The sequence below is a fragment of the Pelodiscus sinensis genome, chromosome 10, assembly GCF_049634645.1.
Source record: "Pelodiscus sinensis isolate JC-2024 chromosome 10, ASM4963464v1, whole genome shotgun sequence".
NCBI lineage: Eukaryota > Metazoa > Chordata > Testudines > Trionychidae > Pelodiscus > Pelodiscus sinensis.
In genome coordinates this window covers 23,535,318-23,549,374 of record NC_134720.1, presented here as the reverse complement: position 1 = coordinate 23,549,374, position 14,057 = coordinate 23,535,318, and positions in this window count along the sequence as shown.

Below are 14,057 nucleotides of genomic sequence, written 5' to 3'. Positions count from 1 at the left end.
TCCAGCGCATCATTGGCAATCTACAACCTATCTCAGAAGACAATCCCTCATTCTCACAGACTTTAAGAGACAGGCCAATCCTCGCATATAGGCAAATACTTAGCAGCAAATACTTACCAGCAGCCACACATCACACCTCTGACACACTCAACCAGGAACTTACCCCTGAAACAAATCCCATTACCAACTCTGTCCACATATCTATACAATCAGCACCAGCACAGGACCTAACCACATAAGCCACAACATCAGGGGCTCATACAACTGCATATGCTCTAATGTGATATATGTCATTAAGTGCCAGCAATGCTCCTCTGACACATACATTGACCAAACCGGACAGTCTTTGCTACACAGGATAAATAGACACATATCAGACATCAGAAATGGTAACACACATAAATCTATAGGGGAACCTCCCTGGACATTCAATAATAGTTTTAAAAGTAGCCAGTCTTCTACAAAGGAATTTTATCACCCAAATACAGAAGTAGACTGCTGAACTGGAATTAATTTACAAGTTCAACACTATCAACTTTGTCTAGAATAAAGATATTAACTGGCTAACACTCTACAAAGGCAATTTCTCCTGCCTTTAATATTTGCATCATTACATGAAAAGCTATGACTGGGACACATCCAGTCTGACTCAGTTAGCTTTATTAACACTGGTCCTACAATTTACAAGTAACAGATTTTGCTGTTACACATAACCTGGATCTGGAATTTCCATTCTAACTCATCTGATAAATGGGTTTTACCCATGAAAGCCCATGATATAATATATTTGTTAGTCTCTAAGGGCTCGTCTACACTGGCCCCTTTTCCGGAAGGGGCATGTTAATTTCAGCTATCGTAGTAGGGAAATCCGCGGGGGATTTAAATATCCCCCGCGGCATTTAAATAAAAATGTCCGCCGCTTTTTTCCGGCTTTTAGAAAAGCCGGAAAAGAGCGTCTACACTGGCCCCGATCCTCTGGAAAAAGCGCCCTTTTCCAGAGGCTCTTATTCCTACTTTGAAGGTACTGCATATGCTCTAATGTGATATATGTCATTAAGTGCCAGCAATGCTCCTCTGACACACAAATTGACCAAACCTGACAGTCTTTGCTACACAGGATAAATAGACACATATCAGACATCAGAAATGGTAACACACATAAATCTATAGGGGAACCTACTTTGAAGTAGGAATAAGAGCCTCCGGAAAAGGGCGCTTTTTCCGGAGGATCGGGGCCAGTGTAGACGCTCTTTTCCGGCTTTTCTAAAAGCCGGAAAAAAGCGGCGGACATTTTTATTTAAATGCCGCGGGGGATATTTAAATCCCCCGCGGATTTCCCTACTACGATAGCTGAAATTAACATGCCCCTTCCGGAAAAGGGGCCAGTGTAGACGTAGCCTAAGGGTACATCTATCCTGCGGGCTAAAGTCAAGTTAAGATACGCAACTTCAGTTACATTAATTGTGTAGCTGAAGCAGCTTAACTCAGCTTTTGGCGCTGTCTACACAGCAGGAAGTCTTTCCTTACTCCTTGTGAAATGGGGGTTACAGAAGTTAGAGTAAGAAGCCTGTTATGTCAAAATAATGAGCTTGCTGTGTAGATGCACAATCTGTTATTTCAAAATAACATGAGTTATTTAGAAATAAGCATGCAATGTAGACACAGCCTAAGGTGCCACAGGACTGCTCATGGTCCTTTTTAGGTAATTCTTACTCTTCTTCTAGGATTCAGGGGATGAGGAGGAACAAACACAAGTATTACAAAACATGTCCAAAATAAATCAGCCCCCAGGAGTCTGCAGGTAGCCAGCCCCATCATACCTAAACTATACATCACAACCAAGCTGGAAAAAATATTTGCCAATATACATGCAGAAAAAATCAGTAAATGAAACTCCATCATTTATGAAGAACATTAAGAAGTATATCACTAACATTTTGCTGGTTTCTTAGCATGGGTTCTTAGGAGATTTTAGTTTCAGAAAACTAATTCTTAAATCGGATCTTCACCAAATGATATTTTCCTCATATTTCTTTATGAGTGACCATAAAGTCTCATATTTTCATCAAAAATATACATGGAAAAATGGAGGGGAATGGGAAGGGAACTAATAAAATTATACATTTAATAGGGATACAATTAAAATACTTACATCCTATGCTATTCCTCTTTCTAAGGGACATAAATCTCACTCTGTGTTCCCACATGTAACCAAGAAGAAGGGGGTGCAGTGGAGAATGTCAATGGGAATAAACAAATTTAGCATTGCTGGGTTTAGGGCTCATGCTACTATAAGCCAATAGAATCAAAACAGATTTTTAATGTTGCCAAGAACTGTAAGGGCTAAAGAAAATGCCAATGTCAACTCGACAAAACTTTCAGCTTGGAAAAAAGAAAAGCTGTTGGTGAGGCCACACCTTCCTGAACAAGCAAAGAGCTCCACATACTGGCAGATGGCAGTGTTTAAATATTGTTTTCACTTAGTTACTAAGCCAAAAGTAAACAGGAGATAAACTATCAAAAAGGAATAATGTAACTAATCAATTTGTTAACAGTGTTAAATATCAGTGGATAGAGAGAGAAACTGACACAGTGCTCAATGGATTTTTTCAATTGACCCAGTGGGCATTGGATCAGGAAAAGTATGAAAGAGGGACTCAGATTTCAAATGTATAGATATTTAAAAACTGAACTTAGTTTCAAAGTATGGACTGCACTGTCAGACACCATGTGGTCACAAACACGTCCCAGTTAGAGTTAACTGGAGTTTGGTTGGCACAGAATAACACAATGAATGGGTATTGCAGAAATTATTTTAAGACATCATAATGTTATTCAAAAACATGCTTTTTGTAAATTGCTTTATAAATTTACTTTGAGTATTCTCCCACATCTTTATCTCTCATCATAGAATTACTCTTTTCACCTTTTCAGTAAAGTTGAATGTGGCCTGTAATTTTATCCCACATTTCTTCAAATGCACATCATCAGTGTTCACTCATGTGGATAAAATTACATTTCACGGAGTATAACAGAATATTTTCTATGTAATTAATGAACAAAAACAAGTTAATACTATGCCAGAACTAAGTGTAAAAGTACATCGCTTTTCTCGTTCATTTAATTAAAAAATTAAATTGATTTTCTAATGCCTAGGAGGATCTTTTGGAATAATGGAGTGGTAGAGGACAGTAAAACCTTGTTCTGTAGGAGATAAGAATGTACTTTCAAGAAAAGCAGAACTGGAACTAGAGTTGAATCCAAAATATTAAGAATTATTTTAAAGGATAAAAAATGTATACAGAGTTCTTGGCTGTCATTAATTGCACTCACATGCAATAGTGCAATAGATAATTTGTGGCAAACAAGTTACTCGACAAATTATGCCTCAATCTGTTTCACCAGAATGTCTGAACAGATTTTCAAGTTTTTCTAGATTTGTTATTTGAGCTCACTTGACTTTTTCTGGCAAGTTTTTTAAGATTATCAACAGTTTTCAGGGTACACCCAGAACTTCATACATAATGTTCACACTATGGTGACTGGTGACACACACTTGTTTCCATTCCTTGTCTTGGGGAGCATGTCTTTGGTTCCCCCAAGCCATCGTGATCAGGGCCAGCTTTAGGAAGTGCAGGCCCAATTCGAACAGTTTCTATGGGACCCCGGCAGCCAGGATTTTTTGTTGAGCAAAAAAACCCCAAACAAAACACCGCACACAAAAAAAGAGTCACAGCCCCTTTAAATCTGCAGCTACAGGGCAGAATCATGTCCCACCAAACCCCCCTCCCGCAGCACAGCCAAACCCCCGCGCACACCTGCCCTGGGTCCAAACCCCCCTCCCACGGTGCAGCCAAACACCCACGTGCGCCTGCCCTGGGGCCAACCCCCACCTACTGCGGCACAGGGAAAGCCCTGCATTTGGCTCACCCTTCCTGCGGTGCAGAGAAGCCTCTGCGCTCCTCCTCTGGGGCCGACACTCCCTCCCGCAGCATGTCTGGCACGCCACAGAGCTGCAGGAGGGGAGCTGCCAGAACACTTTCGGAACCCCCGGAAGTGGCGCGAAGCTGCAGGCAAGACTTCCGTCCACCCCACGGGGAAGCCAGGACTATGCTGGAGGTAGGTAATGGGGCTTCTTGGGGTGGGAGAAAAATGGGGGGGGGGGCCAAACGCCTCACGATCGACTGGTCGAGGCCTCGCAATCGACCATTCAATCACGATCGACCGGTTGGTGACCATGGCTTTAGGGCACGCCCTCTTAGGCACGGGGCCCGATTCGGGGGAATTGGTGGAATCAGTCTATAGCTGGCCCTGATTGTGATTACAAATGAGCCTTTGGCTCTCTTAGGGAGAGGTAGCCCACAAGGATGTCTGGTGAAACTTTAAGCGCATGCTTTTGTACTCTTCTGCATAGTCATAGACTTAATAATAGATTTATGCATTTTCCGAAATTGGAGCTTACTTGCTCCAATGTTAGTGTTTTCGAAAGCTCTGCTATCAAGCAATGTCCCTTTCCAAATATAATATACACTTAAATATAACTAGATTTTTGATGATTATTCTAACAAATACTATGCAAAAAGCCTGACTCTCCTCATTGTTTTTCCACATTAACGTCACAGGTATTAAGAATAAAGCAAGTGATAGAAGACTCAGGCCCAAAATAAATGCCACATGTGAAGTAAACAGTCTGATCTGTGTCTGGTAATAATAGTTCAAGGAGAAATTTATTTCTCTGATGCATCAATTAGTGTCTCATACCATGTAAAATAATGGATTTCTATGAGCACTCCTGGTAGGAAAATTCTGATCATGGACAAAATGATTCATTTTAAAATCTGAGTGAGTACTCACGGGAAGTATTTTGCTTTAAATAAGAGCCATTGTAAGTGAGAGAGATTATAGTGCTTATCACTCTTTCTTTGAGAATTCCAGAATAAGCTTGACAGTATAGTAAGCAGTGATGTGAGATAATTAAGACAGCATTATTTGTAGACGGAGACTAGAGACAACTTACATTATTTTCCCCCCAGTGGTACAGATTACGTAAATTGCCTCTAGAGGGATCCAGTTTCTTGCTTTTCTGCTGAAATTTCTGTAGCACAATTCTTGCTTTTAGCAGATGAACCTTTCAGCTGGGGTTAATGACAGAAAAATGCTTTACATTAATGATTGGGAGAAATGAGCTACAAATTTCAGATCCAGTAGAAAACTTTCTCTCAAAATGCAGGGGTGTTGAGAGGGTGGGGTTTCCTTCTTATCTCAAATGAGTCAGTTGAGCTCAAAAAAAAAAAAAAAAACAGCTGCATGTTTGAACTTTAGCTGACCTGGTAAGTCTGCACTCTTAGTCTGGGAACCTGGCATTAAGAGGCTCTAGTCCTTCTGAGATTTCCAGTATTTTTTCCTTCTGATTACAGCTTAGCCAAGAAGTATATGAACAGATAGGCTGTATCTAGACAGCAACTTTATTTCAAAATAACCAGCGTTATTTTGAAATAACATAGTCTGTGTCTCCATAGCTGGCAATTATTTTGATATAATGTCGAAATATTGTCAAGCTGGAGGACTTCTTACTCCAACTCCTGTAATCCTCATTTTATGAGGACTAAGGGAAGTTGGGGGAAGAGTACTCTATTTTGAAATAAGAGCTGTGTAGACAGCACCAAAACTCAAAATAAGCTATTTCAAAATAAGATATGCAATTGTCGTAACTCAGTTTGCGTAGCTTATTTCGAGTTAAGCACTGCTGTGTAGTCGCGCCCGTAAAGAGGGAAATATATCTGAACAAATGCCTCCAGTTTTTAGTTTACCTGAGTCATTTTGCATGGCCCTCATCTAAATTTCTTTAGATAATTATTTTGGACCACCAGATGCTTTTCAACAGATTATGTCTTTTTTTACTCAATTATTATTGTTATTGTTTTTGTATTTCTTTCTCTAGAGTCTGTACCTTGTGACAATACCTTGACCAAGAAATCTGGAATGTGCCAAAAAATAATTGATTATCCCTGGCATAAGCAAACCTTAGGTTTTCAAATGCAAATAGTTGTAAATGGAAATTTAAGACTGGATTGTAATCCGCAGTGAAAGTAATTTAACATTTCTTACAGGTTCTGTCCTATTGCAACCCAGGTCCCTGTCAGCTCTTTAAATAGTTCCCTGCTGGCTTTTTCCATAGCACAGCCAGCTCTTTCTGGAGCTGAGCACCAGGGCACACCCACTTACTTTCACCTCTGATTATAATTTAACAGCTAGCCCTGACTGAAATCGAGAAATATACCAGACAGGGAATTGTGATTCTCAGAGTTCCTTCCCTAGGATCACCTTGTACCAAGTGGAAATTTTTCTATTATGGTTATAGCCTAGCTAGTTTCCCCTCTAAATCCGATCAGCTGAGACACTTTGAAGATAGAAGGACCCTCCCATCATTGTGCAGGAGAAGGAACAGTGAAGCACACAGGCTTCCATATTCCCCTGAGGTAGGACCAGGTCACAATCCTGCCCTTAGATTTAGAGATTATGCACTTAAATTTGGCCCATAGAGATACATTCTGTACTGATTTGCACTGTGTAATCCACCAACTCCAACGGAATTGCACGGGTGCAAATCTGAACAGAATTTGCCACGCTAAATACAAGTTTAAATTTGAATTCACTTCCCTTTATCATGCTTTGTGATCAGACTGTTTATATTACATACATGCGTCTCCTCCTGCTTTATCACAAACATTCACCACATCTCAGGAGAATAATGGTTTTGTGGCTGGGGAAGAAGTTTAGGACACAAAATAGCCACAGATTCCTTGGAGACTTTCAGCACATCAGTTAGGCCCAGATCTCAAGATATTTAGGAGCCTAACTATCTAGGAGGATGTGGTCTTACTCTCTGTGCCTCAGTTCCCAGGCAGTAAAATGTAGTTAATAACCTTCTCCAACCTCACAGGTATGATGTGAGGATGAATCCATAAATATTTGAGAAGTGCTCTGATCCTACAGTGATGTGGGCCAAAACAATTATCTAGACAGGGAAGCACACAAACAAATACATTAAATATGGAGGGACCATCCTAATCCAGTTGAAGCCAGTGGGAATTTTGTCACTGACGCAAGGGGGAGCTTGAAAATTTAAGCTTGTTGACTTGTATATTTTATTTCAGTTTGCAAGAAAAAGGAAAACCATTTAATTAAAAATATCAATATAAATTAGGCAGCACATGTTTAAGTTTTAATGCGCGCTTTGTATATTAGCAAAGCTTTAGAGTTAAACAATTTAAAGCTACATCCTCAGGGTAAAATAATAAAACCAACAGCCATAAATTGAAGTCTAAGCAAACATTTCTCATTATGCCAAGCATGCTGCAAGCTGAATTACTTGATTAAACCTTTTAAAGTCTAGTATTCTAGGCTGTGGACTATCCTTCATATCAGCTAACTTAAAAACATATTAAAAGATTTCTAATGATAAAATAGTAAGGGATGTCTCTGCAAAATTTTAATTAATATCACACCATGTTAATCTGTTAGTATTTAATTACACTATCCAAGCTTTCTTTATCTATTGCATTTTCCAAATGAAATATTCTCTCTCAATGGATTTTAGATATGATCTCATAGAAACAAAAGCTATTTTTTGTCTCTAGCTGGAAATTCACAGAAACAACAAAAAAGTCAGATGCATTTTTTTCTTTAACATGTTTACTGCTTATTTATATTTTACATACTATGGGAGGCCCGTAAACAGGAATTTCTATGGGAGGAGGTGCTTTTTTTGTAAATGTGGACCACAACTTTTTTGAAATATAAAGCAGTTCAAAATAGTCATGTAATGAGTAAGCATAAGAGAGATTAATGAAAAATGAGAGTGAGAACAGTGATCGGTAAAATGATTTTGTTATAGCATACTCAAATTCATATTGTAATAAAGGTTTTATAGAAATTACCTTTTGGGATCATGGTGAACAATGCAGCTGCCATGTTCCCCTCCGTCCCCCAGCTGCTCCCTTGGCCACCTCTACCTGCTGCTGCTCTACCTGCTCGGCAAGGCCAGCACCAGGTGAATGTGGGTGGCGCTTCCAGCCAGTGGGTCCAGGCCCAGACCATTCCTCATGGGTGGAGGGAGGCACTGCCCCAGCTCTGCAGCGCTGCCACCTGCCCTGCTAACCTATCTACCTACAACACAGCGCTCTCCCATCCACCTAACAGGAGTGGTTCTCAAAGTGGTTTTTGGCCTGTGGCCCACCTGGCTCAATGCAAACATTTCTGTGGACCACCAGTTGCTAGTGGAAACTCACCATTAATTCCATAATTACACCTGAGCCATTTTGCTAGTGCTGCAGCTAGGGAGAATGGTTTAATTTAACCAGTAAGAAAGAAAATAATTTAAATTATTAAACCGATTAAACACTTTTAACTTTCTCATATTCGTTTATCAAACTTCATTTTAAATGAAGTAAAATATTAATTTATGTCCAACACAAAAAGTTCCCATGTCTTCTTTATGGCAGGGATGGGAAAACTTTTTTGGGTCGGGGATCACTGATTCAGAAAAATTTGGGGACCACACAAGTGAGAAGGCACCCCCCCCCAACAAAAACCCAAACTCTCACTGATGTGGCCCCCAACTGAGACACTTCACTCCTCTGGCCCTCCAGCCCCACAGGGGAGACTGAGGTTCAGGGCTTCCCATAGGCCGGATTTATTCTGGGGCTCCAGGGTTTTGTGCCTCCCTCAGGCTCTGGGGTTGGGACAAAAATGGGAGGCTCAGTGTGTGTGTCAGGTCTGCCAGTGAGAGGAATGGGGATGCAGGATTTGGGTGGGAGGTGGGGTGCACGAAGGGGGTGAGGGTGCAAGGTCTGGATGGGAGGTAGGGTACAGGAGCATGCTGGAAAGAGCGCTAATTAGAACTAACTTAGTTCGAATTAGTTAATTCGAACTAAGCTAATTTGAACTAACGCATCCAGACTAAAACACTAGTTCAAATTAGCATTTTGCTAATTCGAACTAGCATGTCCACATTAAGTGGACCCTGAACCGGGGTTAAGGCTGGCCGGAAGCAGTGCCGGCAGGCATCAGATGAGGACTTAGAGTGTGGAGCTGCTGTCTCAGGCTAGCCGAGGGCTGTGCTTAAAGGAACCCAACCCCCACCCCGGACAGACAGTTCTCAGGGGTGCCCCGTTTGCAAAGCAGTCCTGGCTTGGATTGCCCGGAGTACCCACACTGGGCACATCACAGCACTTGGCCATCAGACCGGCTGCACTTGCCGCAGGCTGCCATCTGGGGAGAGGGGGCAATCGGGGGGCTGCAGGAGGGGTTCCACCCCCAGAAGCTCGCAGAGCCAGCCCAGTCCTCCCAATTGGGGGCTCGTACCCCATTCCTCCCTCACCTCCTTCCACTTACGCCTCCCTAGCCCCCCTTCCTGATGTACAAAATAAAGGACAATTGTGTTCAAAAATAGAATCTCTCTTTATTGAACAAAACTTGGGGAGACTGGGAAAAAGAGGTGGGAGAGGGGAAGAGAGAGGCTGGGAGAGGGGAGGGCAACTACAATGATGAGGGGTTTGGAACAGGTCCCATATGAAGAGAGGCTAAAGAGACTGGGACTTTTCAGCTTAGAAAAGAGGAGATGGAGGAGGGATATGATAGAGGTCTATAAAAGCATGAGTGGTGTGGAGAGGGTGCATACAGAAAAGTTCTTCATTAGTTCCCAAAATAGAAGGACTAGAGGACACCAAAGGAAAGGAATGGGTAGCAGGCTTCAAACTAATAGCAGAAAGTTCTTCTTCACAAAGCAAATAGTCAACCTGTGGAACTCCTTGCTGCAGGAGGCTGTGAAGGCTAGAACTAGAACAGAGTTTAAAGAGAAGTGAGATCAATTCATGGAGGTTGGGTCCATGGAGTGCTATTAGCCAGGGGGTAGGAGTGGTGTCCCTGCCCGAAGTTTGTGGAAGGATGAGGAGGGATGGCATGAGACAAATGGCTTGGTCACTGTTTTTGGTCCATCCCCTCCTGGGTACCTAGTGTGGGCCGCTGTCGGCAGACAGGCTACTGGGCTAGATGGACCTTTGGTCGGACCCAGTACGGCCATTCTAAGCTCAGGGCTCAGGGTCGGGGGTCTCAGTGGACCACCTTGATTTTCATGCAAACCTGCTCCTGGGTGGCCAGGCTGGCAGCTCTCCTGCCCTAGACGGCCACTTTCCTGTGACTAGTGCGGAGGTCGTTGACAAGGTCCACGATGTCTGCACTGGACCAGGCGGGTGCCCACCTCTTGCGGTCCTGGGCAAGCTCCCGGGAGCCGCCAGCCTGCTCCCAGGAAGAGGGGGAGGGTTGGGGGGCATCGGGTGGCTGGCTCGAGCTGTGCCAGGTTCAGGGTCTGCTGGCTGGGTGCTGGCAGGCTTGCACCTGGCACGGGCATCGTAGCCAGCCTATGTCCCTTTAAGGGGTCCAGGGCCGGGAGGGGGGCAATAGAGTTTCCCTGGTGTTGGCCAGAGTGGCCACCAGGAAAAGCTGGGGAGGGCTAGCCTCCCACTAGTTCGAATTAAGGGGCTACACACCCCTTAATTGGAATTAGTAAGTTCGAACTAGGCTTAGTCCTCGTACAATGAGGTTTACCTAGTTCGAACTAAGCGCTCCGCTAGTTCGAATTAAGTTTGAACTAGCGGAGCGCTAGTGTAGCGCCTGTCAAAGTTAATTCGAACTAACGTCTGTTACTTCGAATAAACTTTGTAGTGTAGACATACCCCAAGGGAGAATGCATGAGCAGCCTGGGGGTAGGGTATCTGGCCATGGGGGAGGATGCAGGAGCAGGCGGTGTCAGGCTGTCTATCCAGGGGGGAGAATGCAAGAGCGGGGGAGAGTACAGGAGCAGGTTGGGGGCCAAGTGTCTGGCCAGAGGAGAGAGTACAGGAGTGGGTTGGGCACAGGGGATCTGGCCATGGGAGAGGGTGTAGAAGTGGATAGAAGGGCAGGGTGTCAGCAGGGGGTGTACATGAGTGGGCTGGGGGTGCATAGATCTGAGCATGAGGGAGTGCGGGACACTTACTTGCCTTCATGCCCCGTGCCACTCCCAGATTTTGGCAAATGGGAACAGCAAGGAAAGCCTCCAGGCAGCATGCCCATGTGCTGCTGTTCCCCCAAGTGGGGGGAGAGACAGCGCTTCTCCCTGAGCCGGATTGCACAGCAAGTAGGGTTGGCAGGTGTCTAGTTTTTGCCTGGACAGTTTGATATTCGGGTTCCCATCTGGTAAAAAAAACCCCAAAAAACCAGAAAATACCAGACATGTGGAATGTCCGGTATTTCTTGTTTCCCTTGGACAGAAGCCCAGTGGGGACAGTTTTCCCCTGCCACGGCTGGGGTAGTGAGGAGCATGGGGCCATTTAAAGGCTCAGCGACTTTTTTTTTTTGGTCAACAACTTTGGCCTCTCATTTATGTTTTTTTGTTTTTCTCAACCAAGTTTGCCATGTTCGGGATTTTTGTTGAAAGCATCTGGCAAGCCTAACAACAAGGCTAAGGGCTTTCTTTCCCCCCACCCCAAGTAGGAAGCCAACACTGGCACTCCAACCTCGCGAGGCAAGGATGGAGAACCAGTGTGGGCTCCCCACTACGGGGGAAGGAGGGAGGCTGAACTCGAACTGTGGACACACTGCCCTAACAGAGCAACCCTATGCTTACTTGGGGGATCCTGGGAGATGCGTTCGCACACTTTGCACACACCCCGCCCCCAAGGTGTACAGACCTATATGGTATGTCCCCTTAAAGAACATATTTTTCTGAGATTCTGGATATACGTTTTCTAGTGAGATTTCTGTGATTTTCTCAATTATAAAACTATGGTTTGATCTGGTGATCCCTTTACCCAAGTTATCTGGGATTTCAACATGCATCAATAAGTATCTGCAGAATCAGAATCAGACTCTTAGTTATGATGCCAGGTCATTACCCTCTTTTATTTCAGATGAGTCTACTATAACTTTCCATTTACAATATACCTCTGCATAGAATACTATCAGATTTACCCGGCATTATGTGGATCCATAAATCAAGGGTATTTTGTTTCTTCATCCCTATATAAACTCTTTCATTCACTATATTTTAATAAAAAAGGGCTAAAGTCAATTTGGCTTATAATAACCCTAACCTTAAGCATTGATTGAGCTGTATGAAAAGAGAGCAGTATTCCAAATTTCTCTGTTTAATCTCTTTTCTGTAAGGTTTATTGAGCAGCAATCATATTCTAGGCCTGCTGGAGGTCCTTGGTCCTAGTCTACACTAGGGAGTTATTTTGAAATAACCCCCCTTATTTTGAACTAATAAAAAGAGCGTCCACACTACCAAGCCCATTACTTCGAAATAACGGGCTAGTGATTTTGAAATAACAGCTCCTGCTTTCCTCGGGCATAATGCTTATTTCAAAATAGTTATTTCAAAATAGCACTAGTATGGATGAGCCAGTGCTACTAATTTGAAAAAAAAATGGCCTCCAAAGGCCTCTTACAGCTGCACTTGTGGCCACTCTGGGTGTACTTCCAGCTCCACTGTTCCCCTTCTCCTGTGGCGCCTGAAAGTAGCAGGCTGCAGTAAAAGAGCTTGTAGCGCATGCAGACCTTTGCCAGCCCTGTGCTGCATAGCACCATCCCAGGAGCCATGGCAGACCCCAGCTCTCCCTCTCATCCCACCACAGCTGCCAGCACTCACACAGCACCCTCATCTGCCACTGGCCAGAGTCGCAGGAGAGCGGTGACCTAGACTGGTGCAGAGATCCTGGACTTCATTGAGGCCTAGAGTGAGAAGACCAACCTCCAGGATCTCTGCACCGGAGGAGGAACGCCGATGGCTACAGCTGGAGAGCCACTGGCCTGGCCAAAAAAGGACAAAATGAGACTCTCTAGGTACGGATGAAAACAAAGGACTTCTAGTAGGCCTACAATAAGACCAGGGAACAGAGTGGATGCTCGGGGACTGCACCGCGCGTGTGTTGCTACTGTGACCAGCTTAATGCCATGCTGGGAAGGGAGCCAGTCTTCACTTCAATTTATCTTCACAACTGGGCCAGCTGCAAATGTGGTACATCCATTACCTTGCACTCCATCTACCTGACTGAGCAGGATCTGCCTGAGGAAGAGAGCCCAAGAAGACTTGATGTAGGAGCAGATGGCCTGCCTGCAATCCCTCATTCAGGGGCTTCATGAGTAGTGCTGGGAGCAAACCACTGACTGGAGGCAGTGGAAGACCACATGGGACCAGCTGGTATGCCAGCATGAGGCCATCTGCTTCTCCCTCACATCATTGATGGAGCACATGGCCTCTCACATGGAGTGGGACACCAGCCATCTCCCTGCCCCTGCCTCCACCCTTTATCCTGTGGCTTTCCTTCCTAGCCCCCACAGTGGCTGCCAGGGCCCCAGAACATAGGGCAGTGAGACCTCCAGGGCAGCTGAGGCCTCCACCCAGAGACAGACACGAGTACCAGCCCCAACCCTGATTCCCCTCACCCTTCGTTCCCCCCTTTCCTCTTGCAAGTTCTTTCCCCATTCTCTCCCCTGTTTTATACCCCCCAAATAAACACACTTGTTTGTTCAAAAAAGAGGCTTCTTTATTTCCTCTGTAAGGGAGGAGGAAGGTGGGACGGGAAGGGAGGAGTGGGAGAGGAAAGGCAAGGAAGGGGAATGCAGGGACCCCTTGTGGAGAGGTGCAGGGGAGAGTCTCACAGCTGGCCTTGGCTAAAACTCTCCCTCAAGGCCTCCCTCTTGTGCAAAGCCCCTTGATGTGCTTGTCGAATGGGGCCAGGATGGGGATGAGAGTGCCGGCTATTGCCTCCCTGACACACACACAGTTGGGAAGCCCTTGGCGCAAAGCCATTCGTGATAGTATCAGTGTTGCCCTGAGTGACGACCCTCCATAGCAGCACTTTGTTGATGGCCTTGGCTATCTGCAGGAGCATGGATTTCCCCATGCTGAAGTGTTTCCTGATGAAGTGGTAGCTATCCAGTGTGGCAAGCTTCCACAGGGCAATGGCAACGTGCTTCTGCAGGGGATGACATGTCGCAGTCAGGTGTCCTGT